Raw genomic sequence first — 9,469 nt, forward strand, 5'->3', positions numbered from 1 at the left:
AAATGATGATTAAGGCCATGGTATATGGGGTTTCGGGAATGATTCCTATATTTACGAAGCTTATGGTGCTAAAACAGATACTGATGTTTCGCAAAGTTCTCCCAAGTCACCGCATCCTTACTCAAAACATGTCCTTAAAACCTGAAAACTTCCGAAATAACACTATTTTCTTTTGCAAAAAAATTTGGTGAGGCTAAAGGTATGGGGAGGTAGGATTGTACTAAGGATCTACTATATTTGGTGACTCGTCAGACTCATGCATTATACTAGAAAGGAAATTAAACAACTAAAAGGGAAATTAAACAACTAAAAGGAAATAAAAAGTCTAAAAACAGCAAATAAAACTGAAAATAAAAGGAAAATGATAAATGCTCCTCCCACACTTAAATCGAACATTGTCCCCAATGTTTCGAAATAAGATAAGGGAAGAGTTACCTGGCAACCTATTGCTGACCACTAGTTCCCTTGCCATCCTGAGGTGGACGACGGGATCGGGTACGACGACGGTCTCTCTGATCCATCCTCGCCTGCAGGGCATCCTGAGCGGTCCTCACCTCTCGAAGGTTACCAATAATGGAACCTTGGGCGGCTTCAATTAGTGCCACGTGTCTCTGGTTGTATTGTTGTTGACGGGCTTGTGTATCGGTGATCACTTAGAGGGACTGCAGGACAGTGTCATAGGACCTGTCTGTCCTCCGCTGCGATTCTTGCATGAAGTTCACATTACCCGTTATTTGTTGCTGGAGGGTAGAGAGTAGGTCGTCACGACTTTGCTCTCTAGCCAGGTGGTCACGTCACATCTCCTCTGTAATATAGAAGCCAGGAGTGGTACCTGCAGAAGAAGAAGATGGTGCGGTGTGTGGTGGTGAAGGATGATGGGGGGACACATGTGGTACGGGAGATCTCTCTCTCCGATCATATTCATCATCTGTGTCTGGTCCCGCCACATCAGGAATGTTAGGAGGAAGAGGACCCAAAACAGGTGGAGCATTTAAATCGTAGGTCCAATTCCTCTCATCACGTATATCTGTACGTCTAGTGCAAGGTAGAATAATAGATGGGATGGCTACACCATGAACCATAAGTGTATAACCTCCTTCTCTCCTTGAACGACACAATTTCATGTCTCTCAGAAATTTTAAATTAATTGTGCGAGGAGGTAAGGGGTTTAGGGTAGCCATCTCATTGTTCAGGTTAAGTGCCCGAGCAATAGACGTAATCAAGCCACCAAAAGAAGTCGGTCCCGCTTTATTCAGAGTTAAAATCATATGGGCGAGCATAAACGGAACCGAATTAATTTTCCTATTTGTGAGGCTTCCTTGCAAAAATAGAAGCTCTCTAGCGTTGACCTTATTTGGATTCTCCCGGCCAAAAACAGTGCATGCCAACAGATATATAAAAACTCTGATGGCCGGGTTATGGATGGTTGAGGCAAGATCTCCTTGAAAAGAGTTAATGGAAGTGTTTGATAGATGCTCCCAGAAGGAAAATACCTCAACAGCCTATTCGGAATCCAAAGGGGCCTCACAAATAGCACCCTCCCCATGAGGGATCCCTAACAGACTGGCTAGTTCATCGGTACTGAATTGGTATTCAACAACAAACTATCTAAATTGAACAGTACCGACTGTGCTAGCAGTGTTAGGGCGGACAACATAAATTAAAGAACTTAAAAATTCAATTGTCAGCCGCTCATAGGTGGGTTCTTTGTTGATAAAGAAATTATGCAAACCTAAGAAGTCTAATAAATGGAAAATGTAAGAAGTCTAATAAATGGAAAATGCTATGGTAGATGCCTAAAGTATATAGACAATCTTCGTCAACATACCTTGTCGGGAGAAGTTCCCGATTTTGCAACCGTTCAATGATTTTTCTTTGTCTCTCTCCTGGTTTCCCTCCTCGAAGAACGAATCCGTTGAACTCCATTTGAATGCTCTTGAAATGTGGATGAAGAAGGTGAAGTGGTTGGTGAAAAGGTTGGATTTTTACAAAATCCGGCAGATGAAATCAAAAACGGAAAGTGGATTAATGATTTGTGTGGTATGATGGTTAGGAAAGTATGAGCTTTTTGGGGGTTCAAGGACTTTTTTCCAAGGTGAAAAAATGGGTTTTGGAGGTTGTGAGTTGCAAAAATGGTGAAGAAGAGAGGTCTGCCCCGACCATTTATAGACGTTGTGGCGGGCGCCACAGGTCCTATGGCGGGCGCCACAAGGCAAAATCCGGCTGGGCCAGATTTTGGTCCTTTGGTTTGGGCTTCGCTTGTCTTTTGGCTTTGAGGGGTCTGGATAGCATTTGTCTTGTGATTCTCCTAGTTTCTTTGACTTGCATAATTATAAGAGTAAAAACGAAAAATAAAAAGTGAAACTGAAACAAAAACAAGAACGGAAATTAAATGTAAATATAAATAAATAACTGAAAAAATTAAAATGAAAAATAAGATAAATATAAAACATATATAGATAAAAATAGAAATAGTAATGTACGACAGTAGTTTATATAATATTCAAATGCGATAATGTAAAATGAGAAATGCAAATACGATAAATATATGAAAGAAAACTAAAGTGAAATGAAATGGTGAGATCAGGTATCAGGGGAGTCGTCTGCCTGAGTGGATTCACGGAGCACGGCTATCTCCTGCCTGAGATCGGCGATCTCCTGATATAGACAATCGGCTTCAGTAGCATGGGTGAGATCAGACACTCCAATCTGTAAAGTTAGGTCCGCCACTTCCTGTCTAAGCGCTGCAATCTCTCTATGGCACTCAACAATCTGGGTGCGTATGTCGGGTGTCTGCAATGAATGATTATTAGAGAGAACAGTGATTCTAGGAGATGGTGGTGCAGGTGTGTATTCAGCAACTAGGGGCGATCTCGGCTCCTCAACGGTCTCTCCCTGGCCCTCTAGAGCATAACTCCAATTCGCTGGATCATGCACACTGGTCATCATAGGGTCTGGCAATGTGAAGTAATGGATGGCCTCGCTGTCGACTAGTAGTCGGAACTGACATGGATGGAAAGAGGCTCTCCTCGTCAATCCTCTGGTCAAACAGAAATCGATGTCCATGGTAGTATATCCACAGTAGGTCCGAAGATGCAACAGCTTGCGAGACAGACCCAAAGCGACAGCAATCTGTGTGACGATTCCACCAACATGGATGACTCCTTCGGTGGATCTAGAGATACCACTGAGATTATTCAATAAAAAGTTCCCACATGCTACTGGGCGAGACTGGGATGCGCAAAATAATAGGAAGATCTCCTCTTCACTTAGTAGTGTCTCTGCATCTGGTCTTCCCAGGAAGGAATGTGCTAATATCATCTGAAAATATCTGAAGGCTGGGTTATGTATGACATAAGATAACTGTGTAGATGGATCCTGGCTTCCGCCACCTGATATATCACTCCAAAACTTCTCCACTTCCTTACCCAGGAAATATCCCAAAGGTGTCTCCGGGATAGCATCAGGAGTAGTCTGGAAACCTAATAAGTCGCCGAACTCTTTCTGGCTAAAAGAGTACTCAACTCCAATAAGCCTAAAAGCAGCATACCCATCTGGTCCAGAATATGGGTCGTAGTCGAATGAACTCAGGAACTCCAAAGTCAGGTTCCTATATGTGTTACTCAAGTCATCAGCAAATTCGTCCAGTGGATCTGGTGGCTAAGGAATCGGATACTAGGCTCGATACCCAGTGCCTCCATACAATGCTGATCAGGGTAACGTGTGGGTGCCATAGGGCGCTGGTATAAAGCAATGTAGTGCTCCCTCTGAGCATTGTCTCTATAGGCAACATGCATGTCATCAAAACCCTGCATCCTGTAAAAGTTAGGAAAGTGATCCTGAAAATACAAGCCATTCAAACTTTAGTCTCAATGCAAAATAAGATAAAATAAAATAAAAATAAAAATAAATGTAAATAAATGCGAAAAAAAAGTAAAATGAAAAGAAAAACCATGGGTTGCCTCCCACGCAGCGCTTGTTTAACGTCATTAGCTTGACGGTTAGAATTTATACACCTGTAGTAGTGGTAATTGGTGGATCAATCAGGGTGTGGCTCGAGTAGTATGCTGGAATGTATCCTCCTTCGTAGAGCTTCAGTCTTTGTCCATTTACAAGGAATGGACTACAGGTATCGTTCTTGATTTCTACGGCTCCGGATCTGAGAATCTTGGACACTTCGAAAGGACCAGTCCATCTTGAACGTTGCTTTCCAGGGAAAAGTCGTAACCTAGTGTTGAAAAGGAGAACAGAATCGCCTATGTTGAAGTTTTTCTTTACTATTCTTTTGTCATGATAGGCCTTTGTCCTCTCTTTATATATTCTTGCATTCTCGTAGGCGGATTGCCTAAGTTCTTCTAATTTATGAATGTCTAGGATACACTTTTCTCCAGCGGCTAAGTAGTCTAAATTCAAAGTTTTAATGGCCCAATAGGCCTTATGCTCTAACTCGAATGGTAAGTGACGTGATTTTCCATAAACTAGTTGGTAAGGAGTAGTTCCTATAGGGGTTTTGAAAGCGGTTCTATAGGCCCATAATGCTTCTTGAAGCTTCTGAGACCAGTCTCTCCTGGAAATAGAAACAGTTTTCTCTAGGATTTGTCTCCCTATTAGATACTTCTACTTGGCCACTAGTTTGTGGATGGTATGGTGTTGCTACTCTATGCCTAACTCCATATTTTCTTAAAAGTTTGTCAAATATTCTCGATATAAAGTGTGATCCTCCATCGCTTATGACTAAACGTGGTGTTCCAAATCGAGGGAATATGTATTTTTTAAATAATTTGATTACTACCCTAGTGTCGTTTGTGGGTGCAGCTATAACTTCAATCCACTTAGACACATAGTCTACGGCTACTAAGGTGCGGAATGACAATGCTCGATAATATTATTTACCTCTTCTTCTGGGACGCAACGGCGAAAGATGCCATCTTTACCCCTTTTGAAAAGGAGCGGTTCGTCCCAATAGATGTTTCTCACATCGTGGAAGAATTTCTTCTTGCGGTGGTAGTCAAGATCAGGGGGTACTATATCAGCAGCTAGGTAATTAACGAAATCTGCATACCATGGTACGTTACTTATTGCTAAGGAATTTTGGGAATGCTCATAAGGATCTAGGTTATTGTCTTCAATGGTTTCTACTTTAGCTATCAGTCTATCATAGGCGAAATCATCATTTATGGGTATTAGTTCAGGTTTTAGATGTTCTAGCCTAGAAAGGTGATCGACCACTACATTTTCGGTGCCTTTTTTATCTCTTATGTCTAAATCAAACTCTTGTAGTAATAGAATCCATCGGAGTAACCTGGGCTTGGCATCTTTTTTATTTAATAGGTAACGAATGGCAGCGTGATCGGTGTAAACAATAATTTTTGCTCCTACTAGATAAGATCTAAATTTGTCTATAGCGAAAACTACAGCGAGTAATTCTTTTTCGGTTGTTGCGTAATTAAGTTGGGCAGCATCTAGGGTTCTACTGGCATAATAAATGGCATGTAACTTTTTATCTTTTCTTTCTCCTAGAACGGCTCCAACTGCATAATCACTAGCATCGCACATTATCTCGAAAGGTTCTGACCAATCGGGCGGTTTCATAATGGGTGTTGATATTAATGCTTGTTTTAAAAGATTAAATGCGTCATTACATTTTTCATCAAAAATGAATTCAGCATCTTTCATTAAAAGTTCGGTTAACGATTTAGTTATTTTGAAGAAGTCCTTAATAAAACGCCGGTAGAATCCAGCGTGTCCAAGAAAGCTTCGGACTTCTCTGATGGTTTTTGGTGGTTTTAGGTTTTCTATAACTTCTATTTTAGCTTTATCTACCTCTATACCTTTTTCGGAAACTATATGTCCTAGAACTATTCCTTCGGTTACCATGAAATGACATTTTTCCCAATTTAGCACGAGGTTCACCTCCACGCATCTCTCCAAGATTTTCTCAAGGTTAGCAAGACAATTGTGGAAATCGAATCCGCAAACCGAGAAATCATCCATAAACACTTCCATGATACCATCTAGGTAATCTGCGAATATTGACATCATGCAGCGTTGGAAAGTAGCTGGAGCGTTACAGAGGTCGAAAGGCATTCGTCTGTAGGCAAAAGATCCATAAGGGCATGTAAAGGTAGTTTTTTCTTGATCTTCTGGGTGAATAGGTATTTGGAAGAATCCAAAGTATCCATCTAAATAACAGAAGTAAGAGTGTCTAGCTAGACGCTCCAACATCTGGTCAATAAATAGTAAAGGGAAATGGTCCTTCCCAGTTGCTTTATTTAATTTTCTATAATCTATACACATCCGCCATCCTCCTTCTAAACGTTTTGCTACATGTTCGCCTTTATCGTTTTGCACGACTGTGATGCCTCCCTTTTTAGGTACTACATGCACAGGGCTCACCCACTTACTATCCGAGATCTGATAGATTATACCTGCCTCAAGTAACTTAAGAGCTTCCTTCTTAACAACATCACTCATTATAGGGTTTATTCTTCTCTGATGCTCCCTAGAGGGTTTTAAATCTTCTTCGAGCGAAATCCGATGCATGCATACGGATGGGCTTATACCTTTCAGGTCAGAGATATTATATCCTAAGGCTGAGGGATATCTTCGTAAAACGTCTAAAAGTTGGTTCGTCTCCTCTTGGCTCAAGGTAGCACTAACTATAACTGGACGGTTCATCTTTTCATCGAGGAACTCATATCTCAGGTTCTTAGGAAGTTCCTTAAGTTCTAAGGTCGGTTTCTTAGGGCATGGCATAGGATCTGAGGTAAGGGATAAACATTCGTAAAGGTTATCATCGATGTAAGGTTCTTTAAAGTCATCATCTTCCTTTATGGGGGTCGATGGTAACTTAATAATTTCTTTTTGTTCTAATTCTCTAACACATTCATCAATGATATCTAAGGCATAACACGAGTCTCCCATCACAGGTGCCATAAGAAATTTCGAAAGTATAAATTCTATTTTCTCGTCACCTACCTCAAATGTCAACTTTCCTTTCTTGACATCTATTATGGCTCCTGCAGTCCATAAGAACGGTCTACCTAGAAGAATTGGTATATCATTGTCTTCTTTTATGTCCATGACGACAAAATCAGTAGGGATAAATAGTTGACCAATCCTAACAGGAACATCTTCTAAAATGTCTATCAGATATTTGACAGATCTATCGGCTAACTGAAGTGACATCTTAGTGGGTTGTAATTCTCCTAAATTTAATCTCTCACAAACTGCTAGAGGCATTAAGCTCACACTAGCTCCTAAGTCTAGAAAAGCTTTTTCGATGACATGATTACCCAAAAGGCAAGGAATGGAGAAATTTCCAGGATCTTTATCTTTCTTTGCTAATTTGTCCTCGGAAACTGCATTACATTCCAAAGGCTTCGGATCGTCAAGTCTACGTTTGTTGGTAAGGATGTCTTTCAGAAACTTTGCATAAGAAGGTATTTGGGTGATGGCTTCTATGAAAGGGATTTCTACATGAAGTTTTTCTATAACTTTAATAAATTTTTGATACTGTTTATTAATCTGGGTTTGTTTGAGTCTTTGGGGATATGGTATAGGTGGTTTATATGGCGGGGGCGGTACGTAAATTTTATCTTTAGGTTCTTCTCCTTTATCTCGACCTTCCTGGTTTTCAGATTTCTCTGGTTCCTTTACTTCGTCTGGGGGTTCGGTACATTCCTTAGAAGTTTCGGGTTCACTTAATCTTGGGTTTGGTGGCTTATCATAAGCGTTCCCACTTCGTAGGGTAATGGCATTGGCTTGTCCTCTCGGATTTTGTTGAGGTTGTCCAGGGAATTGTCCTCCAGGTGTAGTCTGAGGGGCTTGGTTTAAAGCTACCTGAGAGATCTGGGTTTCAAGCATCTTGGTATGAGTAACTATTTGGTCAACCTTGGTTCCTAACTGAGTAATCAATTCGTTAACATGAATGTTTTGGTTCATGAACTCCTTGTTTTGTTGGGTTTGAGCGGTGATAAAATTTTCCATAATTTTCTCAAGGCTCGGCTTTGGTGGTACAGGTTGCATAGGTTGATTTGATCTAGGGGCTTGATAACTAGGTCTCGGAGGTGCATTATTTTGAATAGGGTTATTGTTTTTATAGGAGAAGTTAGGGTGATTCCTCCATCTAGGGTTATAGGTATTCGAATATGGGTTCCCTTGGGTGTAGTAAACTTGCTCGGAGTGGGTTTTGTTTAATAGACTGCATTCTGCGGATTGGTGTCCTTGGGTTCCACATATCTCACAATTCGACGAAACTGCGGCTACAGTATTCGGGTTTATGCACATATGCTCGACTTTAAGGGCTAATGCGTCCATTTTAGCCTGCATCATGTCTATAGAGCTTAGTTCATGCACTCCTCCTTGGGCTTCCTTCTTTTCAACTGTCGCTCGTTCGACTCCCCATGATTGATGGTTTTGAGCCATATCTTCGATGAGGGCACTAGCTTCAGGGTAAGGTTTGTTCATCAAAGCACCGCCTGCGGCAGCGTCGATGGTCATCTTTGTGCTGTAATGAAGTCCATTATAGAAGGTTTGAATGATTAACCAATTTTCTAAACCATGATGTGGGCATGCTCGTAACAACTCTTTATATCTCTCCCAAGCTTCGAACAACGATTCTCCTTGGTTTTGGGTAAATCTAGTTATATGGTTTCGAAGAACGGCGGTCTTACTCGGGGGAAATATCTAGCAAGGAAAACTCTTCTAAGGTTATCCCAAATCGTAATGGAATTGGGTGGAAGGGAATCTAACCATGATAGAGCTTTATCTCTGAGGGAAAAAGGAAATAATCTTAAACGTATTGCCTCAGGAGAAGCTCCATTGGTTTTAAAAGTATCTTCTAATTGAAGAAATATTTTTAAATGTTGGTTTGGGTTCTCGGTAGCGAGACCCGCGAATTGTCTATGTTGCACTAGTTGCAACAGGGACGGTTTAAGTTCAAAATTATTGGCTGGGATGATTGGGTTTACTATACTAGAACTAGGTTCTTCATTAGATGGTTGAGCGAAGTCCTTAAGAGGTCTTTGGTTTTGATCTTCGGCCATAGCTCTCTTGATTCTATGAAAGAATAAACGTGTGCGAGCGTAACGTTCAGGTTCCGCCAGAGGGTTTACTAAACTTAAACTTCCGGTGCTACAAGTTCTTCGCATCGACCGGCGGGAAATAACCTAAGTCTAAACGATATAACAACAGGAAAATGAAATTTGACGAAATTGGTCCCCAGCAACGGCGCCAAAAACTTGATGCGTTGGAAAACATGGTGTTCGCAAGTGTACGAACGCGTCAGAGTAATATAAAAGATTATCGAACCACAGAGACCAAGTGTCAATCTATCGTTTTCTGTCGTTATGGTGTTTATCAAAGGCAATCAAAATAAGTGTTTTTGTAGTGTGCAATAAAAAGTAAAGTATTGAAATAGAATATAATTAATAAAGACAGGGTCGAATGTAATTCACGTAATCAATTG

At 40.8% G+C, this 9,469-nt stretch overlaps 1 non-coding gene across 1 annotated transcript; it reads left to right on the forward strand.

The window, feature by feature from the left end:
• The first annotated feature begins 8,557 nt into the window (after positions 1-8,557).
• Positions 8,558-8,664, forward strand: LOC127133236 (small nucleolar RNA R71). Its single transcript, XR_007807224.1, has one exon. It is a non-coding gene; the product is annotated as a small nucleolar RNA R71 (small nucleolar RNA).
• The last annotated feature ends 805 nt before the right edge of the window (positions 8,665-9,469 follow it).

Source organism: Lathyrus oleraceus, chromosome 3, assembly GCF_024323335.1.
Source record: "Lathyrus oleraceus cultivar Zhongwan6 chromosome 3, CAAS_Psat_ZW6_1.0, whole genome shotgun sequence".
NCBI lineage: Eukaryota > Viridiplantae > Streptophyta > Magnoliopsida > Fabales > Fabaceae > Lathyrus > Lathyrus oleraceus.